Source organism: Lithobates pipiens, unplaced genomic scaffold, assembly GCF_037356315.1.
Source record: "Lithobates pipiens isolate NorthernLeopardFrog02 unplaced genomic scaffold, aLitPip1_a1.2 Scaffold_16, whole genome shotgun sequence".
In the NCBI taxonomy this organism is placed as follows: domain Eukaryota; kingdom Metazoa; phylum Chordata; class Amphibia; order Anura; family Ranidae; genus Lithobates; species Lithobates pipiens.
In genome coordinates, this window is record NW_027507748.1 from 190,487,058 (window position 1) to 190,513,860 (window position 26,803).

The window sequence follows — 26,803 nt, forward strand, 5'->3', positions numbered from 1 at the left end:
ATTTTGCTTCAGGTAAGGCTCAGATGTGAATAAGGTGCCATTGAAACGAATGGGATTTTGCTTTTCTGGAGTTTTTCCGGCGTTTTACGAGCTGAAAACGCTCAGTTGTGAATGCTACCTTCAGCAGGGTTTGATGCAGTGTTTGAAGTTTGTGAATTTCCATTTCTGGGTTTGTGGAACCTCAGGTGAACCAAACTTTACTCCTCTTTGTGTCCTTGACTGTCTGAGTTTTGATGTACTGTATGTGAATTGCACATCTCTGAAATCCAATCAAATTCAAGTATTTATAGTTGCAGGCGGAGAAAGAAAGAGATAAAACATCAGTTCAGCATGATAGTGGAGGTATTCTGTGACTCCTAAAAGGTGGATATACTCATAAGCTGCCCACCTGCTGGTAGAGGGAGTGTATGTTCAATTATTAGGCCAGTTTTAGGCCAATGGTCTGCCATTGACACCAACAATGGGATCCTATTCCTTTCACTGACAACAAAAATAGAATTGTAATTCCTCCCACTGACACCAACTCGTTCTCCCCCTAATGCCAAAGATCGGGCATTGTTTACTCCCATTGGGCACAGTCCAGGCCCCCTAAAGTCTGAAGGACAGTAAACTGGGCCTTTGTTTAGAAAGTTATGAGACCCCTGGTTTAAGCCATCATAATGGATGATGTTAAGCCTGTGGATGTCTTAGGAAATTCATCTAGACATGAGGATGACCATTTTTAGACGACTATGTATTTTTTTGAGTATATAATATGTTTAGGTCAAAATTATACAGTGACAAACGATCTGAATAAATTCATGTGTTGAGAAAGAGAAAGCCTCACGGGAGTTTTACCCCATAACTTTTGGTAAGGCTTTTTCTTGTCAATAAAACCAGATGATTTTATGATATTTATAGTGCGGCCTTGAAGAGAAAATCCACTTTCCTATTACAATATTTTTTCCGCTCCATTAACCTTGTCCTTAGGTTGTCAATTTGCTCTTGGGCTCTGACTTATTCATGAGCTGCCTAGTATTGCATGTGGTTCAGCCCTGGTATATACACAAAAAAACCTTACTAACCTGCTTAACGAATTAAGCGTTGTCTGGTGTAAACCACCGCTTTAATCAGCACTTCGAGTCTCCGCCACATCTTGATATTATCTTCTGGATTTTTGAACTGGCTCCCTGATGACGAGTGGGTGGCACATGCTTCGTTCAGGAAAGATAGTCCAGCGCATGCTCAGGCTTCGGTCAGAGCGCAACATCATTTTAGGTAAGAAAGAAGCGAGGGGGTACTTTAATCATTTTTGGCCAAGGAATTGTATCTTTGTGATTGTTCTTCTTCTACAGCCACCTTTAATTTGGAGTCCCTTACCCATCTGTCAGCCAAAAATTACATAACTGTTCCAGGGTTTTGCAGATTACACTGATATTTCTACTGCTTGTGATATTAAGATCATTTCACATATTTTGAGGTCTGTTGACCAGGGATTTTGTGAGCTACAATGTTCAATTCAGTAGCTGTGGTGACACCTGCATGTGAAAAGACAATGGCATCATTTATAGGAATGGCCACCCTGAAAATTCCTTTCTCTGTTAACACTCATAATAAACAGTCCACAGGTTGTTACTATTGCTGGCACTTCTACTTAACCTTGTAACGACCATGTAACGCATATGTGCAAAAGCAAAAAGACTAGGCTTTAACGCCCAACCTCGACACACATGCATCCATGATGGCCTGAGGTTGTGTGCTCAGAGCAGGCTCACTGTGTACTCCCAAACCATTGACATAGCTGTAAAAGAGATATCCAGCCTTCTGATGATGCACCACAGCATACTCTGAGGCCTCCTGGGTGAACTGGGGGATTGTTGGCTCATGTGGTAGATGCATTTTTAGTGAGACGTATCAATCCAAATTTTAGTTAAGGTACTGTGACCCATTTCTATTGAAAATGAACTGAAAGTTCCATGCAAAATAGTTGCCCTTGCATGGGTTCCAACTTCACAAAATAGTTGCCCTTGCATGGGTTCCAACTTCACAAAGCAAGCAACTGGAAAATGCCAAGCCACCTAGCTCTCTGGTCAGCAGCAACGCTGCTTTCTTTGGTCTCCTTTTGCTTTCCGTCAAACACAGAATGCCAACTTGGCTATACATGCTTCTGCCCAGAGATATCCTGTCTCGTAGGACCCAGCCTCTGTATCTATGTCACCGCTTCCTTGGTTCTTTAACTCAAAGCTTCTTGCTGCACAGATTCACAGTCTGACCTCTTGATAGGAGCCCACCTCCAAAATGGTATTTCTAAGCCATCCTCAGGCTTTGTATATAATGAGCATGCACGCTTGCAGGAATGGCTACCCGTACTCAGGTATACACCAGTACTCGCATAAAAATACATATAGCATATGGGCATATCCAAAGAATATTTTCTGTCCTTGACATATGCCCAAATCTACAGCCTGAGCACAGCTGCACACAGCCATTTATGTCTATAGATGGGCGTGAGCATCACCTGGGCATCTGGAGCGGGGGAAATACTCCAAAATTAACGTTGCGCTGACTCTGGACTTCCATTTAAAAGAGCCCTAAGAGGATCAGCAAAGCGCACATTTTGCATGACTGCTGAGGAGCATAGGCTTGAATCCCAACTGATAAATCAGTAACCTTGCCCTCATAAAAGAAAAACACTCGTAGAACAATTTAGTTGCAAAGGACAAGGCCACAGCTTTATTTAAACATTTTAAAAACGTAAACAATTTTAAACATTGCCAATCACAGTTGTACTGTCAGCACATTTTAACATTAGGTTAACCAAGTCTAAAGGGCCTGTCCTTACCAGAAGTGTTGGACAGACATTAGACTAATTGCAGCTTCCAATCAAGGGCATAGCCCATTACGGCAAAATTTATCACAGGCCAGGTAAAAATAGGACAACTCTTCCAGTCGCAGTTTCTCAAAGGCAAAGGTTTTACCTCAGACACGACTTTTAAGGGAGCCCAGACCCTACGCCATATTATATAGCCAATCATCTTTAACCACTTTACATGTTGCGTGTTAGCACACCCAAATCCCAGCCATGCCCCCCATCAGTCAAGGCCCCCTTCCCTATGGGGTCAAAGGGCATTCATGACTATAAGGGGAAGAGTATAAACTGGGATTTACAGAATCAGGTGCAGCTGTCCATAGTAACTTATCAGCTTCTAACTTCACCTTCTTCAATTAGGCTTTGACAATAAAACCTAGAAGCTGATTGGTTACTATGCACAGCTGCACAAGGTTCTGTGTGTACCAGTTTTAGTAAATCTCCCTGTAGGTATTCTGTGATTGGTCAAGGGAAGATGCCGTCTTTACCCGCCTCTCCTCTACTCTGGTCCATTGACAGAACCAGGACTTTTTTTTCAGTGGGAGCGTGGGGGTGGGGGGGTTGGGACACTGTTCCAGCACTGAATGTGGCAAAGGATGCTGGAGGATATATTTATGTTGGCTCGAGATCTATAGTTGCTGTTGGGGGTCTGTTATTGCCGGGGGTGGGTCTTGTGTTGCTAGAGGGTCAATTATTGCATAGAGAGATCTACTGCTGAGGGAGGGGGTCTATTGAAGCTGGCCATTGGGAGTCCCTTCTTGATGGCGGTTCCATTGTTGCTGGGATGGATCTATTGTTGCTGGGTTGGATCTATTGTTGCTAGCTACATGGGATCAATTTTACTAGTTTTCTTGTTATTAACAAATTCCATACACATTACTTAGCACCACAAACTCATACTTGGTTCCAGGGGCATCCCGTCCATTGTGGGCACCCCTATCCATGCACCCAGCCCCTTTTAGGACGCCTAGTGCATGAATTTCTATAGCGGAGATGGTCGGGGTGTGTTTTTTGAAGCACTGATTAGAGCCAGAGGCTTCAAAATAGGGTGGGCTTGAGGTGCAGAGCATTGCATCGGGAGTCCACCCAGGTGTGTTGCAACAGCGAATGAACACTGATCTCCTTCCCGGCCAATCGGGAAGCGGGTCTTATACAGGTCACCCGATTGACTGATCCTATTAGACGTCTAGGAGAAGAAGGGAGGGGCCGCAAAGAAGACACAGGAGCCCGCCCACTGTCCATAGAAGCCCGCTGCCACCAAGCCTTCAACTCGCGGAAGCCCTCCGCTGCCTGCTGGAGCACACAACCCACCCTCCGGGGCCTACTGAGGGGGGGGGGGGGTGGCGACTGAGATGCAACCAAGCAATGGGGGGTTGTTTGCAATTCTCCCCCCCCAAAAAAACAGAACACCAGCTGCCATTGCTTGGTTCTGTATTCTCTGAAAGGGGTGGAACTTGTAGGTGGATTGGGGGTGGATCCCAGGGACAACAGTGCTCGGAGGGAGGTACAGGGCAGAGCCAAGGGCGACTTGGCAGGGAGGAGTTCCTGCACCTAGTCACTGGGAAAAAGTCACCCTGTATTCTGTAAACATAACACCAGATGTTCTGTGAATGGATGAGGGGAAAGGAAGGGGAGGGTGAAAGACAGGAGCTTTCACCGCACAATAGCCACAGCTGTCAGGTGCAGCGTCAGAAGAAGTGGCGCTGCCTGTAGGATCCGGCATCAATACAGCTAAGATTTTTAAAGTAAACCGCAACCAACCTAGATTTAAAAAAATAATAATCCTGAAGTTCCACATCTAATTTTTTCAAATTTATTGATGAAAAAAATATAGTCTCCATTTACACCTATACAGATGCGACGTTGTAGGCTTTTGGGAAGCGTATTCATTTCAGTGCGCGCAAAAAATTGCACAAAAGATGTGCAAGTACCTTTTTTTCAAACGTAGCACCGTAAAATGCATGACAATAGGTAACTATATGTTGTGGTACAATTGTGTCTATTATTGCTTGCTTTTACTATAATTATTTTCCATAACTAAAGAAGCATGACATTTATGATGAGCAGATCACACATTACAATAGAGCAGATGAACGGTGTCCCTGTAACACTATTGAATAAACACAAAGCAACTTGGTGTAAGCAACATGCTAATACAATTCTACATTGTTCATGCTCCCCCTTGTGGCACAAATTGAGTTTAGCATTGTGTAGTTATATTAGATTTTATGTTGCATTAAAATGAAGTCTGTCGTATAAACTGGCTCCTTTTATGTGTGTGTTCTGCGAATTTGTTTAGCAAGTAATAGTAAACCTTTCAAACCTATTCAGTTTATATAATAAAAGAAAATCTAATAAGAAAATAAAACATTTTTATTTTTAGGAGAAGGACCATTAAATACTTAATACTACTTAATAAAATAAAAATAAATCGTGCATTTAGAAAATGTTGGCTTTTCCATTATGCTTGAAATGTATGTGATGTGTAAAGTGTATATTTACACTGAATGTCTGTTAAATTTCACCTCCTTGAACACACATAATTTGACTTGTCAGATCAAAGAGAAGAATGACAGGACTGTGAGCGCGTTGTTCATATCACGGCCCTAATTTGTAGCACTGGAGTATTTAGCGAGGACTCCAAACAAGTACAAATCTGAAGCCTTTGTGTAGTGTAGATCTTTCTTTTCACCCATGTCAAAAATTATAAAGGTGTATCTATCGTATGTGATGATTATTTAGGCAGGGCAGACTAGACTAATCCAGACTTTTAAAGAGGACCTGTAATGTGGAAGACTTGCCCAATAAAAGCCAGACAGAGGACTAAAGACTAGTCACCAGTATTACCGGTGGTCAATTTTTCTCAACTGAAGTCCTCGAGTACCCCCAACAGGTCATGTTTTCAGGATTTCCCTCAGATGAAACAGCTAGGGTAATTACTAAGGCAGCGAAACTGATCAAATCATCTGTGCAAAATAATGGAAAGCCTGAAAACATGACCTGCTATGGAGGTACTTGAGGACTGGAGTTGAGAAACCATGGTCTAGCAGTAGCTGATCTTTTTTCTAGGACTGGCTTACCTTGCTTTCTTGTGGAGACAATCATCTTGGTAGGAGCAGTAAAACAGGTGGAGGTATAGCGAGAAACATGTTTTGGCCATCATCCCAAAAACAATATAAATATGCTAAATAAACCCCCAAAGGGATTTTATCGGCCATGATAATCAATAAAGCAAGTATATGGAAAAGCGAAATGTAAAATAATTTTGTACAAGCTTTATTTAAACAACAATAAGTTTATTATTAAAAGGAAGTAATATCTGTAGCAGCTATGTTACACAAATGTTATGTTATGATTCTAGCGGCGTAACATCATCTTTCACATTAAAAGAAAAAATAATTGGGCTAACGTTACTGTTTCTTTTTTTTTTTTGTTCATTGATGTGTATTTTTTCCCAAAAAAGAAAGACCGCTGGGCAAATACAGTGTGACATAAAATATTACAGCAATTCCCTTGTTATACGCCTATTCACAAGGCCTTTGGGTTCGGTCATGGGGGAGGGGTGCGGGGGGTAGAAATTCCACCTACCGCAGCAAGATCCCCTCAGGGGCGGCGGGGGGGGGGGGGGTTTGTCCCTCCACTCTCTCCTATACTTGGTTAATGGGCATATGGACTGTTGTCCCTTGCTCGTCTATAATTTAGTCAATTGTTTGTTATAAGGCTCAGTCTAAGATTTGACTGCCATCTATATGTGGACGTTACACGCCGATGCTGGCTTTTCAGTGTACACTTCATACTGTTTTTTTTTAGGTCTGTGCCTCAAGCTACATCACGGATTGTTTGGTCATGCAGAACAACCCTTATACTCTCTGATTACTGTTGTACTAAACATTGCCTGTTGTATCTTGGAATCTTGTATGTTTTCTATTCCTGTTGTGAATTTCAAAAATGTAATAAAAACTACTGAAAGAGAAAATATTGCAGCAATTGACATTTTATTCCCTAGGGTCTCTCCTAAAATATATATAATGTTTGAGGGTTTCAAGTAATTTTCTAGCAAAAAATATTGATTTTTAACTTAACCACTTCAATACAGGGCACTTTCGCCCCCTTCCTTCCCAGCCCAATTTTCAGCTTTCAGCGCTCTAGCGTTTCAGTGACAATTGCGCAGTCATGCTACACTGTACCCAAATGAAATTTTTATCATTTTGTTCGCACAAATAGAGCTTTATTTTGGTGGTATTTATTCACGACTCCGTTTTTTATTTTTTGCGATATACCGTATATACTCGAGTATAAGCCGAGATTTTCAGCCTCTTTTTTGAGGCTGAAAGTGCCCCCCTCGGCTTATACTCGAGTCATCGCTGTCTGTCTGCCCGATCAGCGTGTCGAGCAGCAGACAGCGGCCATTCTAGGATTCAAAAGCCGCGCCTCCGCCTCCGCCTTCGCCTGTGATAGGCGGAACACTGAATTTCCCAGCAGCCTGTGTTCCGCCTATCACGGACATCGTCTCATCCTCGTACTACGGACGAGGATGAGACGATGTCCGTGATAGGCGGAACACAGGCTGCTGGGAAATTCAGTGTTCCGCCTATCACAGGCGAAGGCGGAGGCGCGGCTTTTGAATCCTAGAATGGCCGCCGAGGCGCCGACGAAGAGCGGCGATCCTGGCAAGGCACGGGACGGAGGCAAGGCACGGCACGGGACGGGACGGAGGCAAGGCACGACACGGGACGGAGGCAAGGCACGGCACGGGACGGAGGCAAGGAGGCAAGGCACGGGACGGAGGCTCGGGACACAGGTAGGCTGGACACACACACACACACACACACACACACACACACACACACACAGGGATGGATGGATGGATACACACACACACAGGGAGGGATGGATGGAGACACACACACACAGGGATGGATGGATGGAGACACACACACAGGGATGGATGGATGGATGGAGACACACACACAGGGATGGATGGACACACACACACACAGGGATGGATGGATGGATGGACACACACACACACAGGGATGGATGGATGGATGGACACACACACACACAGGGATGGATGGACGGACACACAGGGATGGACGGACACACAGGGATGGACGGACACACAGGGATGGACGGACACACACACAGGGATGGACAGGCATGTCTCACCCTCGGCTTATACACGAGTCAATAAGTTTGCCAGTTTTTTTGGGGGTAAATTGGGGGCCTCGGCTTATATTCGGGTCGGCCTATACTCGAGTATATACGGTAAGCACAAAAATGCGGAAATTTGGAAAAAAAAAACAATATTTTCTTTTTTCTATTTTAAAAGAAATCCAATAAAATCAAATTTTGTCATAAATTTAAGCCAAAATGTATTCTGCTACATGTTTTTGGTAAAAAAAATTCTGTTAAGTGTATAATAATTGGTTTGTGTGATCACGGATATATGTACGCAAATGATCATGTACATATGTGTGCAGGTGATCACGTACATATGTGTGCAGATAATCATTGGGACATGTGATTTTAGTGGGACATATGTGGGGAACATGTTTTTATTATTAGGGACATGTGTTTTTATTATTTGGGGACATGTATGTTTTGGGGACATGTGTGGGGACATTGTATTTATACTGTGTGGTGTGTTTACTGTGTGGTGATTTGTGTGTTTACACTAGACTGGTGATCAGTGAGTAAAAAGCTGTAAAAAACAGCTCATACTCACTGATCACTGATCAGAGATCTCCCGCTGAGCTGGCGGATCAAGGTGGACTCTGTGGAAGCGGATCCACCTTGTGAGAATGAGGCCTTAGACTTTAAGACTTTTTCCTGCATTTACAAATTGTTTAAAAACTTGGCTGCCTGGATTTTTTTCTTTACACACATAAGTTTCCCTTTGATCTAAGAAGGAAGTTAGTTACAATATTTTATTTTAAAAACTTGGCAGACTGCCTGGATGTTTTCTTTTGACAGCTGAGTGAGCAGATAAGTCTCTCCACTTGTTATATGAAAGAATCAGCAAACTCTGCAATAGAGATGTCAGGGGGGTTGAATCGAGATTACGATTTTTTACGATTATAACGATTATTTGTGCAGCTCTAATATTAGGATGGTACTCCACCTGTTGATGATACAATAGTCTCTTATGGACTGATCACAGGAACCGTCCAACGCGTTTCAGAAATAAATATCTATCTTCAGTGGTGTAGAACAGACTTTCTCAACTGGTGTGCTCCGGCACACTAGGGTGCCGCCAGAGGTCCTCAGGTGTGCCGTGGGATCAGGGGAGGGAAGGGCTGTCGGATGAACCCGATCCCCTGCCAAACTGTACATCGGCACTGGGAGCTCTGTTAGTTTTTAGCAAAGTGAAAGTAAAGGGAAGGGGAGTGTGCTGTGCTCTCTGCTTCCCCCTACAGTGCAGTACCCGGCTATGTGAAGGAAGGTATTGTACTAGAACTTTTAAGGGCTTTATACATGTGTGTGTATGCACATGTTCCTGTACATTTTCTGTGTGTGTATTTGTGCATGTGTCTGTATGTGTGCATGTATACATGTGTGTGCAGGTGTCTGTATAGGTGTGTGTGTTTTGTGCGTGTGTTTGTTTGTACATGCTTTTGTATGTATGTGTGTGTGTGTGTGTGTGTGTGTGTGTGTGTGTATGTTGCTTTCAAGCCTGACCCCCTATTCCTGTTAAGAATTAATGGCACCCCTAAAGAGCAGAGCATTTGTCTGTGTGTCAGGAAGTAGCGTGCTTTTGCGCGTGTTCCGCTATACACAGTAGAGTGAACCAAGCCTTGGACAGGAGTGATTCAAGACTGAAACTACTTTTCAAGGACGCCCTGACTGGAAAAAGGTTGAGAAACACTGGTGTAGAGTATGCAGAATAAAATCATTAATGTAGTGAAGCACAAACACCTAAAGCACATCCATTAAACATTAAAACCACAGGTTGAACGTCCATAATGCCCGCAGGAGGTCATAACAGCAGTTGCAGCCCACCAAAATAGGGTCACACAAATGGCCACCCGAGAACAACTGCCAAAATTGGCCTCATTTACACAGGTATTAGTAACGGGTGTTTAAGGCACATTTTTTGCTGCTCCCCGGATGGCTAGCAGCCTACAATGGATAATATGGACTGTGGACAGCCGGAGCATTGTGTGTACAATTCATGTTAGTGGTCCGTGGGATTTAATATTATGAGTTTAGTGGTCTGTGAGATCTGAAAGGTTGGTGACCACTGCTATAGACAACATTGCCTTATTAAGTGGAAGTAAACCCATCGATTTAAACAGTTAAAAAAAAAAAAGGCATGCCGGGAATGCTAACTGCACATTGGCTGTGCTCTCAGCCAAACTATCAAACCATCCAATGGCTGGTGTCATAGCGAATCACATGTGCAGCACCATAGCAGTTGAAGATTAAACAGAGGCAGAGATGGCAGCTTCCTTGGCTGAAAATGATAGGGGAGTTTACTTCCACTTTTAGCCCTTGTACATACGGTCGGAGATTCCGACAACCAAATCCGTCGGATTTTGTCCGAAACTGTTGTATACACACGGTCGGACAAAGTTGTCGGAAAATCCGACGTAATGACGTTATTTCGTTACGACGGGACTACGTTCACGCTAGTAGCCAATAACTTTGGTGTAGGAATTCAATCTGAGCATGCGTGGCACTTTGTCCGATCGGAATTCCCTACACATGATCGGAGTATGTCCGATTGGAGCATTTTGTCGGAAAATATTTCCGGCAAGTTAGAAAAGTTGGTCCGACGGATATTCAGACGGAAACAGTCTGATGCAGACCACACACAGTTGGAATATCCAACAAAACGCTCCAATCGGACACATTCCGATGGAATCACCGACCGTGTGTACAAGGGCTAAGGGTGTCATTGCCTTTGATTTCCTCCCATGATGCAGCACTGGGTGGCTGAGTGATCCGTCACCTCCTGAGGCACATGAGAAGGGTCTTCATCACTTTGTAATCTGTGATCCAGGAATTTTTTTTGTGGTGCAAATGCAGGGGTTGGGGGCATAGAGAAGATTCCATTGGAAGCCATTACTTTGGCCTGAATGGGCAAAGTACAAGCTCTGATTAAATGCCCGTTTCATGTAAAAGATTCCAATTACCTGCTCATTCACACCAGCCCACATACTAAGAGCAGGGGAATGTCACTGGCGTGCTGGTGACATTCTCATTCTCTTGCTCTGACTAGACACGGTTCCAGCCAGTGGTCGCTTCAGTACCTACTTAGATGCATAGCCATTTCCACAGGAACGTAAAACATTGATACACACATACTGAAACGCGTGTTTGTGTATGTTGTGTGGGGGCAGTGTGATGTTACAATGCAATGCACATTTTCTTTTATTTTTTTTATTTTAACTTTATTGAAGTGGCACAAAAGTATTCTTCATTCAATTCTATGCACCACAACATGACAACATCATTTGAAGTGATGCAATGCAGTGAGCTGCCCTCTGTAAACATCCGGACAATGCTGCCTTTTTATACAACACATTGCACCTCAGTGTGGCATTTTTATGTTAAAATTGACACATAGGTGCTAATTTACTAAAACTGGAGAGTGCAAAATTTGGTGCAGCTCTACATAGAAGCCAAGCCAATCAGCTCTCAGGTTTTGTGTGAAAAGTTAACAAGTTAAGGACCAGGCTTATTTTTCAAACTTGTTGTTAAAATAATTTTTTTTGCTAGAAAATTACTTAGAACCCCCAAACATTATATATATATATATATATATATATATATATATATATATATATATATATATAAAATCAGAGACCCTAGAGCAGGGTTAGGCAACCTCAGCCCTCCAGCTGTGGTGAAACTACAAATCCCATCATGCCTCTGCCTCTAGGAGTCATGTCTGTGATTGTTAGGGTCTTGCAATGTCTCATGGAACTTGTAGTTTCAAAACCGCTGGGGGGCAGCGTTTGCCTACCCCACCCTAGAGAATAAAATGTTGGTTGTTACAATATTTTCAACATTTTATGTTGCACTGTATTTGCGCAGTAGTCTTTCTTACTTTTTTTTAATTAAAAAAAATAAGACAACAGTAAATGGCCCATTTGTCACATTTCAAAGTTGCGCCCGCTCGTGGAAGGGCAACAAACATTTACCCTTAAAAATTTCCATATGCGTGGAAAAACTAAATCTACAGGTTGCATGATTTTATTTTTTTTTATTCTTTTTCAGGTTGCATGTTTTGAGTTACAGAGGAGGTCTAGGGCTAAAATTATTGCTCTCGCTCTAAATGATCGTGGTGATACCTCACGTGTGGTTTGAACACCTTTTTCATATGCGGCCGCTACTCACGTATGTGTTCGCTTCTGCATATGAGCTCAGCGGGACAGGCGCGTGTTTAACTTTTTTTTTTTCCTTATTTATTTCACCTATAATTTTTACATTTTTACACTGTTCTTTAAAAAAATAAAAATAAAAATTGTGTCACGTTTACATTCCTATTACAAGGAAGTGTATGGAGCCGGGTGGGGGCCATCTTCCCCTCACTCAGCTCCATACTATAGAGCGGAGTGGATGCAAGGGAGGGTTATAACCCCTGTCAGATTTTTTTTTTTTCGCCATCCCTGTCCCATTGCAGAGATTTACCTTCACTTCTTGTCCCATAGCCAAACAGGAATTGAGAGGAAATTCCTGCAAGTTAAAGTGTTTTTTTTTTTTTTTAAATAGAGATCCTGTTCCCTTAAAGTAGATTAAACAGCACAGCGCTTGTGCTATGTTATCTGCCCCTCTCTCAACTGTAAAAAACCTGGCTGATCCTGCCACTTCCTGTGTCCCCCCTCTCTGTGCTGACCACGATAATCAGGGTTGCTGAGCCCTGACCACCGTGGTCAGCGTACGTCCCTTCGTCATCCAAGGCTCTCCTCTCTGCTCAATGCTTCCCCCCCCCACCCCCTCCTCCCTGCTTGTCAGCTCTGTGTCTCTGCTCCCTCGCTTCTCTATTATTAGAAACAAAATATTAGATTTTGTCACTGCCAGCCTCTCTATTATAACCAGGCATACTACACTGTATATGCGTTTTATTAAAACGAGACATGTAAATACCATTTTAGAGCTATCTTCAGGCCGGTCACATGACTATCGGCCAATCTCAAGGGCTACTGCAGGAGGGGCTGAGCGCCCATGTGACCTCCCTGGATGGCGTCAGAGGGAAATCTTGGCCCCTCTTGCAGTGGCCCTGGATCGTAGTCGTAGAGCAACGACGAGTCACATGACCGGTCTGAAGATCATTCTAAAACAGTATTTACAAGCCTCCGTTTTAATAAAACGCATCAGTGTAGTATGCCTGGTTATAATAGAGGGGCTAGCAGTGATCTCAAGGTTTGGGTTAACAAACATTTTAAGGGAATCCCTTGGTCACCAGAACTAAAGTCCCTATTGGAAGATTTCCCCTCAATTACTTTTCTGGGGACAACCCAACATTTGGGATTTTCTTTTACTTTAATTTTCAATCATATTAGTAAACAGGACAGATACAGTGGGTAAATTTCCCCAACGGGGACACAGATAGCAATAAAACCTGCCAGGTGTTCTAATCCCTATTTACTCTATCCAAAAGTAGAAAAAAAAAAAGTTTTGCCTTTAGTTATACTTAAACCAGTTGCCGACCAGCCACCGCAGTTATACTGCAGCAAGTTGGCTCAGCTGCTTGAATGGACGTACTGGTACGTCGGTTCGTGCACTGGCATTTTTGGATGCGTGCCTGCCCACGGATCCAGCGGACTCGGCCTTCTGGCCACCCGCGATCATGGGAAAGAGAGCCAGAACATGGATCTGTCAATGTAAACAAACAGATCCCCGTTCTGACAGGAGGGGAGAGAGATATCTGTTGTTCCTAGTGACCAGAAACAGCAATCTCTCTTCTCCCAGAAAGCCCATCCCCCATACAGTTAAAAACACCTCCCAGGGAACACAGTTAACCCCTTGATCGCCCCCTAGTGTTAACCCCTTCCCTACCAGTGTCATTTACACAGTGATCCATGCATTTTTATAGCACTGATCACTGAATTGGTGTGACTGGTCCAAAGTGTCACGTAGTGTCAGATTTGTCCGCCGCAATGTCGCAGTCCTGCTAAAAACTAAAAAGTCCCTAAATATTTTCCCTATTTTGTAGACTCTATAATTTATGCGCAAACCAATCAATATATGCTTATTGTGTTTCTTTTTTTTTTTTAACCAAAAAAACTGATGAATATATATATATATATATATATATATATATATATATATATATATATATATATATAATTTTTTTAACATTTTGTTATGTATTATAGCAAAAAGTAAAAAAAGATTATTATTATTTTTTTTAGAAATCGTCGCTTTTTTTTGTCTATAGCGCAAAAATAATCGCAGAGGTGAGCAAATACCACCAAAAGAAAGCTCTATCTGTGGGAAAATAAAGGACATCAATTTTGTTTGGGTACAATGTCGTACGACTGTGTGATTGTCAGTTAAAGCGACACAGTGCCGTATCGCAAAAAATGGCCTGGTCATTAAGGGGGAAAATCCTTCCGGGGCTGAAATGGTTAATTGATCAAGCTGAAGTTAGAAGCTGATTGGCTACCATGCACAGATGCACTATAATTTGTACTCCCCAGTTTAATGCCGGCCATGCCCGGTTCGAATTTCGAAAGAATTTTCTTTCGAAAATCGTATCTAAGAATTTTCGTACAAATTTCGCACCATTAGTGGGCTGCAGCAACAGCCAATTTTTGTGCAGCAATCAAATTTGAGGCATCGGACATGTTGGAAATTTTTTGAAAAACAAACAATTTTCTAATCAATGATGGGAGAATCGTGCGAGAAATGTAATAAGAAAAAAAAAATGTGCATGTGCAAGAAAAGAAAATTTCCTCATTCAGATCAGCACAACTTGGATCAATTATAAACAAGCTTTAGAACCTAACATTTACTTGTTTGAGAATTTATCTTTTTAATAGAAAATTGTATGAAAAAATAAAAATTTTAATTAACCACATGCCGACTGGGCCATAGCCGAAAGAAGGCTAAAGCGTAGTCGGCTTATTCTGGGAGGGCGACCATGGACGTCCTCCCAGAATCTTGCTCCCGCGTGCCCCCTGGGGCGCGCACCCGGGAATATCCGTGACCATCGGGTCCTCCAGGACCCGGCGCATCACAGTAAACGGCCGCTGATAGTGGCCGTTTAACACACTTGTAAACAAACAGGCGTCACGTCATGGCGCTGGTTCCTCCCTCCCCTCTCTGTACCGATTGGTACAGTGAGAGGGGGAGAGATGTCAGCAGTGCTGTGGGCTGGATGTGAAGTGCCCACAGCGCTGCTCAGTGCCAATAATCTGCAGTACTCTGCCCATACTGTGCAATAATATGCCAATACTCTGCAACACTGCAATACTCTGCCAATACTCGCCAATACTGCAATAAATTTTAAAAGAAACAAAGAATTTATTTTTTTTAACCGGATTTCAGTCTTTTTTGATAGCGCAAAAAATAAAAAACCCAGCGGTGATTAAATACCATCAAAAGAAAGCTCTATTTGTGTGAAAAAAAGGACAAAAATGTAATTTGGGTACAGTGTTGCATGACTGAGTAATTGTCATTTAAAGTTGGGAAAAGTCCAAAAGCTGAAAATTGGTCTGGTTAGGAAGGGGGTTTAAGTGCCCAGTGGTCAAGTGGTTAAATGCATCCGTCATGATAACTTGAGCCTATTATCCTCAAACAACACTGGCTTTGTCCTGTTTTGTGCTGGTTGGAGTTTGCAGGAGGTCCTGTAGCTGCATATTCTTTTTAACATAGGAATGTAAACTATAACGATGTTCTTCTGAACGGTGCTAAAGAGTTTGATTTGTTGCCCCTCTAGGTTGACACTTCAGGGGGAAATATAAAACTTACCGGAGCTTATTCAGAGTTGTGCTTAAGTGCTAATTTGACCTAAATGAGCCGTAAAAACTGTTATTTCACAAATGTCATCTGCTTTGATGAAAATTGCCAGCTAAGTGCAATAACCGTGAATAACGCTTAGGCCCCATACACACCGGCATCAAAATATATGCGGCCAGATGCATTTTGGAACATATTTATAAATGCATCTGAAAGCATGTAATGCTTTTCTATGACTGAATTCACACCTAGATGTTCAGCTGTGTCTCGTGCATTCAATCTAGCTGCATTTACTCAAACAAGAATCATGTGCATGCCGGGACTATTTAACCTGTTTTTTCTGCACAAATGGTTCTGGGAAATATAAGGCTGGGTTCACACCATTGCGAATTGGATGCGGAAATACCGCATCCAATTCGAATTAGCAGGAGATTTTGACCGGCTCTCTATGGAGCCAGTTCAATTATCTCCGCAGCAGGTCCGATGCGTTTTGCAGAAAAACGCAGTGCATCTTTTAGTCTGTTTCAGGTCTGAATTCAGCTCAAAATTCAGGCTGAAATCAGACCTGAAATGGTGAACGAGGATGCACCGGACCCCTGCTGGGAGCCACATGCGGCTCATATGTGAATCAAGCCTCAAGCATGTACACACAAAGCTTTAGGGCCGGCTCACACCATGAATTGTACAGAATGCTCTGTGCGTTCCTGTGCGATTTTACATGTGATCTAGGTGCAGTGTGATTGACAATACAGAGGTGTGGGCTCATTCACACCATGTGTAGTGCCTTGTATTAATCTGCACAGATCAGTGCAGGCTCACTGCAGTTGTTTTCTATGTACCCTGTTGAAGTGCATTGCGTGAAAGTGCCACATTTTTTCCCGACTCACTTCAACTCCTGTCAGAGATGATTAAAAAGGAATTTTACTGCATTTCAAAAAAGTTTTTTATTTTATTTAAAAAAAGCAAAAAAAAAAATGTAAGCAATGCTGGTCATCGGACACCAGCCTGACCTGTTAAGGGCTCTTGTACACAGACAGTTTGGCTCATACGGTGTAAAGAAATGGGTTTTTGGGGGTCCTCAGGAGGCATAGGTGCAGCATATCAAAATCAATGACAGGCTGAAATACACAGTGGCAGTACTTGCATTTAGAGCTATATGTGTTCAGGGACGTATGCCCTGAATGCAGGATTTTTTTATTCTTTATGCAGCAATTTATTATTTTTTTTTATACTTGAACCTATGCGGCCTAAAAGGTGAGTACTCTTCAAAACGGCATCCAGCCACAGTGTATTGTAGCCTGTCATTGAATTCAGCAGGTTGTTGGGAGTGGGCTGTGCAATGCACCTGTGCCTCTCAGACGCCCAATAAACATTTTGTTTGATGCTGTACAAGCCAAACTGCCCGAAAATGGTCCACTTGGCTTGTGGGCTGGTGTGAATGACCCCTAGGGCCTGACTAACACCGATTCAGTTTGCTGTTGATCCATTTCTGCAGTGATTTTGCGGTGCGTTTTTCACATGCAGTTTTGGCGCGTTTTCATGCATTTTTTATTGCATGTCCCATTTTTATGCTTTTTTTTTTCTGCCCAATTTGTTTATTCCGGCCAATGCAAAACGCATCCAAAAACTTTTCTGCAGCATCTCCATTGAAGTCTATTGAACCAAAAACACACCGCTTTGCATTTAAAAAAGTCCCTGACCCTTTCCAAAAACACAGCAGCTGAAAGAAGCATATATGTGAACGCCATAGGAAACCTTGTTAAATGGACTGTATTGCATTTCTGCAAAAAGCCAAATGCTCCAAAAACACATAGATGTGAACCAGGCCTAAGCTTGAATTAGATGTCCCCCGATATGTTTTCCATTGAAATCTCTGTAATCTACACATGCCAATGTGTGTCAATGTGAATTGTCGCTCATTTTCAACATGGGTTGTAAAGCACTTAGTATTGGGTTTCCTTGCACACCGTGGTGAGTTTACATGCAATCATGATGCATTGATGCACATGTCCATGTATGCATTAGGTTGCATTTTGCAACATTTCCACTAAAGCTGCAGGATTGATCGTTAAGAATCGAGATTGCAATTCTTTCCACCTCTCAATCTTAACAAAGCATTTTCCCGATTCTATGCAGAGTTTTCTGCTCAAGCCACAGCTGTCAAAAGATAAAAGCAAAAAAAAAAAAAAAAAACAGGCAGTCTGCCAAGGTTCACAACATTCTTCAGCCACAGAGCTAACTATAAACTTTATAACGTTTTGTTCTTTAGATCAAAGGAATGAACTTCGGTCTGTAAATGAGGGAAGTTTAACCATTAAAGACTACACCTTTTTCTGACACTTGTTGATTTCAAGTCAAAAACTTCATTTTTTGCTAGAAAATTACTTAGAACCCCCAAACATATATGAGACCCTAGAGCAGGGTTAGGCAACCTCAGCCCTCCAGCTGTGGTGAAACTACAAATCCCATCATGCCTCTGCCTCTAGGAGTCATGTCTGTGATTGTTAGGGTCTTGCAATGTCTCATGGAACTTGTAGTTTCAAAACCGCTGGGGGGCAGCATTTGCCTACCCCACCCATGTGAATAAAATGTTGGTTGTTACAATATTTTCAACATTTTAATGTCGCACTGTATTTGCACAGCAGTCTTTCAAATGCAATTTTTTTTGGAAAAGAATACACTTTAATGAATAAAAATAATAAACCATAAAGTTATCCCAATTTTTTTGTATAATGCGAAAGACGATGTTACGCCACAAGAATCGTGATCTTTATTCTAAGCAAAAAATCGTGATTGTCATTTTTCCCAGAATAGTGCTGCTCTAATTTCCATTAGTTGAAGAACAAAGATGTGAGTGTAGCCCAATAATAAAACAGAATATAATAATATTATCGAATATAATAATAGTAAAAATAGTAATAAACAAAACAATATGATAATAATAATAGTGAGAATTTTTTTTATATATATGTGTGTGTGTGTGTGTGTATATATATTTATTATTTTTTTTCTCACTATTATCGTGTGTGTGTGTGTGTGTGTGTGTGTGTGTGTGTGTGTGTGTGTGTGTGTGTGTGTATATATATATATATATATATATATATATATATATATATATATATATATATATATATACACTGAAAGGGAAACAACTCCCATGAATGTGTTGCAGCAGTGTTCAGCTCCGATTTCTCCAACGTTCTGATTGTAAATAGGAAAGAATGGGAAATCCTATGAATTGGTTAATATTTACTCTATATTTTTATATATTTTTTATTTGTACTTTTTTCTCTTATATTTTAGCCTGCTCCTTGCCATCACTATGGATTTTTTTTGAATTGGTCAGTAAATTGTCATGCTCTGAGAATTTCATGTTATTTTCTGATGGCCTTCTCCCCTAATGATTTGGACAGTAACGTTGAGTATTGTACGGCCTCTCAGGTACAGTTGGTCTGCTTTGTGAAGCTAATTATATCCACTAAGCTTCTACAATGGAGCAGATTAGCACAGGGGACGGGGCTGCTGGGAGTTCAGCAGCCAGCAGGGGTTCATGCTTTGTCATACTAGGCTCTTACTGGATTTACTGGGTAAACAATGATGTTTCCCTTCTCAGGAGTCACAGTTGTCACAGTCCCACAAATGGTGCTACATTGCTCTGGAGTAAAGTAGTTTCAGTCTACTTGTGCATTGTTTCATGGGAAATTCACAGGTCCTTATGCTGAGCCCCCCCCTCGTAAAAGGCACTTGGAATGTTCCATTGTTGAGCTAGGACTGAAGCTGGTCTCGGTGGAACCGGCTAGTTTCATAACAAGCAGCATGAGTTTAGAGAGCTGCTGTACCTGCGCTGAGTGTCGTCAGCCTGGGGTATAAGGCGGTGTGAGCAGTACAGTAAGGAGCAGTGCAGGTAATGCGTGTTGTATCTTGTGTCGTTTTTATTCTGTTTATAACCAAGAGGGTCTATCAATCTGTGGTCAGTGTTGGTGTTGTCACTGTTCATATGGAATATTTGACCTTTTGCAGGTATAAGAATTCATGCTCCATCATTAGAAGTTTGAGGCATTTTCCTGCCATTAGTTTAACAATGTTCTACATCAGCCTTTCTCAACCAAGGAAGTCTAGGGTTCCTCCAGAGGTTGCTAGAGGTTCCTTGAGCAATTTCTTCCTCTCAGGTATGTCCTCACTGACACCATTGATCTTTTTCACTATCTGTAAAGGGGTAATTCTTCCCAATGACTACAAGTGTAAGGGACATTCTTCCTATTGACCATCACACTAACATATCATGAGTTGTAGATGTAATCATTTTCAGCAGGCGTCCTCTAAGACCAGAAAGTTATATCAAGGGTTCCTCTGTGTTGAAAGGTTGAGAAAAGCTGTTCTATATATTATGAGAGCTCTTTGTTAAAGGCCGATTCCTACCTATGTGTGCCGTAACAGGTGGTTCTACTTCTCCGGAACTCTACGAATGACAACAAACCTACCATTGCAGTAAGGCTCCCCTGTATGACAAGGGTGGAATTCTTGTTAAGTCTGAGGATGCATAGATGAGATGTATTGCCTACCATATTCCTGGACCCTCAATGCAAGGGGCTGGTCCTGCTCAGCTTCTTATCTAAGCCGCAGTCACAGGCTCTCCTCCTCAATGTAGGGTTAATAGCCCTGCACTTACCTCCAAGGTAAGTATTACACCCTAGACCAGTGATTTCCAACCAGGGTTCCTCCAGAGGTTGCTAGGGGTTCCTTCAGCATTGGGCAATTTCTGCCTCTCAGATAAGTTCCCACCGACACCATTGATCTTTTTAGCTATCTGTAAGGAGGTAATTCTTCCCAATGACCACAAGTGTAAGGACCATTCTTCCTACTGACCATCACACTAATGTATCATGAATTGTAGATTTTTCATTTTTAGCAGGGGTTCCCCGAGACAGGAGAACTATTTCAAGGGTTCATCTGTGTTGAAAAGGTTGAGAAAGGCTGCCCTAGACCATGGGTGCTCAACCTGTGGCCCTCCAGCTGTTGCGGAACTACAAGTCCCCACGTGCCTCTGCCTTTGGGAGTCAGAGGCTTGCAATGATTCTTTTCAAAAGCTATCTTCACCTTTAGCCCTCATTCACATTGAATGTGGCTTTGAAATCGTGTGGCCTCCTCTGAAATCGCCCAAATTCAAAGCCGAATCTCAGTGCGTCTTCAGGTGCCACATTGAAGTCCTCAGTGCAGCTTCATAAATTGATGTCTATGCAAGGCGCACCTGAAAAAAGTAGTGCGGGAGCTACCTTTTTAAAAAAGATGCGGCACCGCAAAGTTAGTGTCACATTGGTTTGAACACTGCCATTGTTGACAATAGGGTGCGACTTGTTATGCGATTTCACCTGCCAATTCGCATGACAAGTCACTCCAGTGTGAACAAGGGCTTAGACCATGTTACATCCGTATTTAGGGTGTAAAATGATAAGCACACCTAAGGGGGAAATTTACTAAAACTGGTGCACACAGAATTGCTGGCAATAGCCGCTGATTTGACATGTCAAATTGCATTCCAAATCAGCCCAATGTGAACATGGGATAAAACCTGGAAGCTGATTGGTTACTATGCACAGCTGTACCAGATCCTGTGTGCACCAGGTTTAGTAAAGTATAAATAAGTTCACCTTTCTGTTACATATTACACTCATATTTAGGATGTAACATGTTCTACATCAAATGTCCCATTGGGGAGATTTCCCTTCACTTCCTGTCCCATAGCCAGAACAGGAAGTGAGAGGAAGTCCCTCCAAAGTGAGGGAATCACTAGTTGTCACCAGAACAGCTGTCCCCATTGATGGATTTCTCCTCTATTACAGCTTTGTGGACATCCAAAAATGTGGGATTTTCTTTTACTTTCACCATAATAAAAGTAAACATGAAAAACAGAGAGAGTGAACTCCCGACCAGGGGCACAAACCGCAATAAAAACTTAATAATCCCTCTCTACTTTGTCTAAAGCAAAAAAAAAAAACAGTTTTGCTGCTTCTCATCTGTGCGGTGCATTGAGTTTTAATCTCATTACCATTGAACTATGTAGAATGTGCATTTTGAAGAAAGCAATGCTTATTTTTTAAAGCACGGCACCTAAAACACACATGAAACGCACAGGTGTGAACGGGGCCTTCTTGATGCTTTAACACACTCCCACTCTTCTCATAGCCCCTGTCACACAGCCTCCTGGGGTACTCGTGTCATAGGAAGCTTTGGAGTGTCCACAACACATTGGTCATGTGTGACAGCGCATCATCAAGGGAATGGCTTCAAGAACCCAAAGGGACAGCTTGCTTCTGATGATGTAACAAAGAAAGATGGAGGTGTGGAATCTGTTTATGACGTTGTGATTTACAAATGACAACGTTGCGTTCGCTGTTTTTTGTCAAGATAAAGCCCGTAGATGAGTCCGTTTTTTTTTTGTTCAACCAGAGGACTCGATTCTCCCATCCATACACTGATGTGCTGCAGGAAAACGTGTGTGATTCGGACAGGAATCGCACAGCATTCTTGTTCAAATAACATGCGATTCTTTGCAGTGCGATTTGAGCCCGTTCATTTTGTATGGCTCAAATTGCACGGCAACCGCATCTTTTTTTTTTTTTTTTTTTGCCACACTGGAATCGGATCACATTAATGTTCTCATGCAATCTGATTCAGCCAATAGCAATGCGTTTTGTGATCTCTTTTTCAGGCGTCGTTAACTTAACGCTGGTGCCTCCCAGCCTTTTAAAGCTGTTGTATACCCGCTGAAGTTTTTTTTGTTTTTTTTTTCCCTCACCTGCAAAGGAAAAGGCATAATGAGCTAGTATGCACCTCATACTAGCTCATTATGAAATACTTACCTTAGAACGAGGCCTTGACATCTGGCCCGATCCACATGTCAGCTCCCTCTGCGTTTCTTCCAGGTATCGCGGCTCCGGCGCTGTGAGTGGCCGGAGCCGCAATATCGTCACTCCCATGCATGCACTCAGGAGATTTCTTTCCGGCAGGGTCTGGCGTCTGCCAGACTTTCAACCGAGAATCACCTGTGCGCATGCAGTCAGCAGTCAGCGGCGCATTGCGAGGGGAATATCTCCTAAACAGTACAGGTTTAGGAGATATTTTTTTTTTTTAACCTACAGGGAAGCCTTATTATAGGCTTCCCTGTAGATAAGTCATAAAAATGACTATACAACCACTTTAAGGGGTTTTTAAGGCTGGGAGGGATTTCCGACCATGTGAATGCCAGGAGACAGGGTGGGGTTTCTGATCACATGACCGCAGAGATTGGCTGTCACAGCGGTCATGTAATCAGAAAGCTCCCGATCGCAAGTAGAGATCGGGATCTTTCTGTTAGTGTCGGTTCACACTGAGGCAGCACGACTTGCAGCGCGACTTTCTCAGGCACATGGACATGACCGCTGCGGAGACTTGCAAAACAACTTCTCTGTAGAAGTCAATGCAAGTCGCCCCCAAAGTCGCATAGGAACATTTTTCTAAGTCGCAGCGACTTGTGTTGCTCCGATTAGAATGGTTTCATTGTACAGAACGGGATGCGACTTGTCAGGCGGCTAAGTCGCCTGACAAGTCGTCCTAGTGTGAACCGACAGGACGCCCGCTCTCGGCGCAGCCTTGTTTACATTTTGGGAGCTCTGTGTGGAGGCCCACCCGCTAAGAGGCCGCGTTTATGTGTACCGCTGGCGTGAAGAGGTTAACCTTGACACTCGCAGTGGTTCGCATGAACAGAGTGCGATTTGTAATGCGGTGCAGGAAACACACAGGAATGACTGTAACTGGGACTCGATGTGGATGAAGCAATCCTCTCTGCTGAGCTATTGTATTCTGACAGGGGAGGGGAGATCTCCCCGCCATCAGAATGCATGGATCAGTGTTGCCGGCTACAGCCTGCAGCGCTGATTGAGAGGGCAAACTCTCACAGGGTGGCTATACAGAAGTCGATCAATAGATCGCTGGTGTACATAAATTGATCGAAATTCAGCCCGTCCCTGCTGAATTGTTCCAAATTTCTATCAATTTATGGCCGGCATAAGAACGGACTGAAACAAAAAATGAAGGATGTAACTCCTGTTTAGGAAGTCCACAAACATAAGACGTTTGATTCCGGATTCAACGATTGTTCTTTGACGGGGTGAGTAGTACCAGCATCATTGTTTCCTCTGTTCTTCAGGCACCCCCTCCATTGACGTAAAGAAAATTTTCTCATCTGACATGCAGGCAGTCCAACCACCCTCTATACTCTGGGGGAAGGCTGGAAATTTATTTTTCATATATTATAAAGCTTTACAAAATGAGGACAGTTACAGTACCAGTCAAGGCATGCTGCTCCTGCTCATAAAAGCTTCCAATAGAAAATACCAACCAAATTGCACTTCTAACTTTTGTTTCTTGTAATGGCAGAGCAGCTGATATGCAGTCTCTGCCCACCTTTTTTCACTTCATATTGCCGCAAAGTTAGCAAGAGAAGCTCCTGTTACATCAATGAACACGCGGGAGATGTACTAAAAGTGGTGCACACAGATTCTGGTACAGCTGTGCGTAGTAACCAATCAGCGGCTAACTTCAGCTTGTTCAATTAAGCTTTAAGAATAAAACTTGGAAGCTGATTGGTTACTATGCAGAGCAGCATCAGATTCAGTGTGCACCAGTTTTAGTAAATCCCCCGTTGCTTTGCTTTTTTTTTTTTTTTACTACTTCTGCTTTGCTTATTTAACCACTTCAATACAGGGCATTTTCACCCCCTTCCTGCCCAGGCCAGTTTTCAGCTTTCAGCGCTGTCATGTTTTGAATGACAATTGCGCAGGCATGCGATGTTGTACCCAAATTACATTTTGATCGTGTTTTTCCCCACAAAGAGCTTTCTTTTGGTGGTATTTAATCACCTCTGCAGTTTTTATTTTTTGCGCTATGAACAAAAAAAAGATCAACAATTTTGAAAAAAACAATTTATTACTTTTTGCTATAATAGATATCCCATTTAAAAAAACAAAACAAAAACATTTTTGTTCCTCAGTTTAAGGCGATACGAATTCTTCTACATATTTTTGGTAAAAAAAAAAAATCCCAACAAGCATATATTGATTGGTTTGCGTAAAAGTTATAGCGCCTACAAAATAGGGGCTAGATTTGGCATTTTTATTATTTTTTTGCTACTAATGGAGACGATCTGCGATTTTTATCATGACTGTGACAGATCGGACACTTTTGACACTATTTCGGGACCATTCACATTTATAAAGCGATCGGTGCTATATAAAATGCACTGATTACTGTATAAATGTGACTGTCAGGGAAGGGGTTAACACTTGAGGGCGCTGCAGGGGTTAAATGTGTGTCCTAGGGAGTGATTCTAACTATGGGGGGAGGGGACTGATGAGGGGAGGAGACCGATCGGTGTTCCTCTGTACAAGGAACATACAATCAGTTCTCCTCTCCCCTGACAGGACGTGGATCTGTTTGTTTACACACACAGATCCATGTCCCTGCTCTGTGATGAGCAATAGCGGGTGCCCGGCGGACAATGCGGCCACCGGGCACGCGCATCGGGTCCCCAGCGATGCAGCGCGGGCTCTCCACAATGCCAGGAAGCTGAGGACATCATATAATGCCCACCTGGATGAAGGAAGGGTTCCTACAGCCGTCATTTTGTAATACGGCGGTAGGGAGCTGGTTGTAAACCTCAGACATGAAATATGAACAAAGCATATCCCTCTATAGTGTGTACTTGTCCCCATTTAGAGCACTAAGTGTCAATTTTGTCTGCTGCCTTGTTCCTCTGCTATCAGCATGAATCACTTCTGACAAGTTTTCCTGATACCAAGAGAAAAATGGTGACAGGGGAGGGACCTCCAGCTGATTGACAGCCTCGGCTGTGATCCTGTGTGAAGGGGGGGGGGGGGTGAATCTTCCCTCCAATCTTCTCTCTCTTCACTGGGTATATGTAAGGGCTCATTCACACAGGACGTTTGATGTTTTTGTTTTTTTACTGCCTCTAAAAGCCCCTCCATGTTAGCCTTCACATAAACTATCAGAGGCATACGTGTTTAGGGGCAGTAGAAAAAAAAGGACAGCCTGTGCTTCCAGGAGCAGTAAAAACGAAAAACGCCAAAAAAATGCTGCTATACGCTTCAGGCCGCTTTTGACATTTTTACATTATATAAAGTGTTTTTAATGAAAAAATGCCAACGCACAATAACACTAATGTGAAAACACGATAAACGCAGCATTTTTAGCACTGCTGTACCACTGATGTTTTTTAAAACGTCCTGTGTGCATGAACCCTTAGGCCTGGACATTTTTTGGACGTTTTTACAGCAGCTGTTTTTTTACTGTAGACAATTTTTTTTACAGTCATTAAACTCTCCATCATGTTATCCTATGTGCCCATGCACACATAGGCTGTTATCAGCAGTTTTGGGCAGTGGCGTTTTTGAGCAGTAAAAACCCCCAAAACTAGTGGGTTCTGAGAGACGTTTTTCAGCTATAAAAATGCTCTAACGCTGATAAACACTCAAAAACGTCACTCGCCAACGTTTAACGTTTTTGGTCCATTGAAAAAAAAATTGTTTTTCTTTAAAAAACAAAAACACTAAAACGCTATCGTGGAAAAACGCTAATAAACACAAAAAAAAACAACATTGCAAAACAGTTGAAAAACGCACTGCAAAGCTATTGGCGTTTTTATAACGTTATTAAAACGTCCATTGTGCATGAGGCCCTAGGATTTACAACCACTTAGGCCTAATGCACACTGGACGTTTTTACAGCTGCTGTTTTTGGCTTTAGACTTTTTTTTTTCTGCAGTCAATAAACTCCCCAGCAAGTTATCCTATGTGTCCATGCACACATAGGCTGTTATCTGCAGTTCTTGGCAGGGGTGTTGTCTAGCGCCCATCCCCCCACCCCCAGAACTAGGGGGTTTTGAGAGTTTTTTTAACTGTGAAAACGCTCTAACTCTGGAATAAAAGTTTAAAAACGCCAAAAAAATGCGGCTAGACTGCGTTTGTCAGTGTTTTTGAAACATAAGGC

The 26,803-nt window shown here is 42.5% G+C and overlaps 1 protein-coding gene across 2 annotated transcripts in view; it reads left to right on the forward strand.

Moving 5' to 3' along the window:
- SHROOM2 (shroom family member 2) overlaps nucleotides 1-26,803 on the forward strand; it is a 324,490-nt gene that overhangs the window by 144,363 nt on the left and 153,324 nt on the right. The window contains exon 1 of one of the 2 annotated variants that reach the window (XM_077480841.1): nucleotides 19,520-19,664. The exons of the other annotated variant lie outside the window; for it this stretch is intronic. The gene's annotated coding sequence lies outside the window, so the exon portion shown is untranslated. Of the gene's footprint in view, nucleotides 1-19,519; nucleotides 19,665-26,803 lie in introns of those variants that run through there. 2 annotated transcript variants of the gene reach the window in all.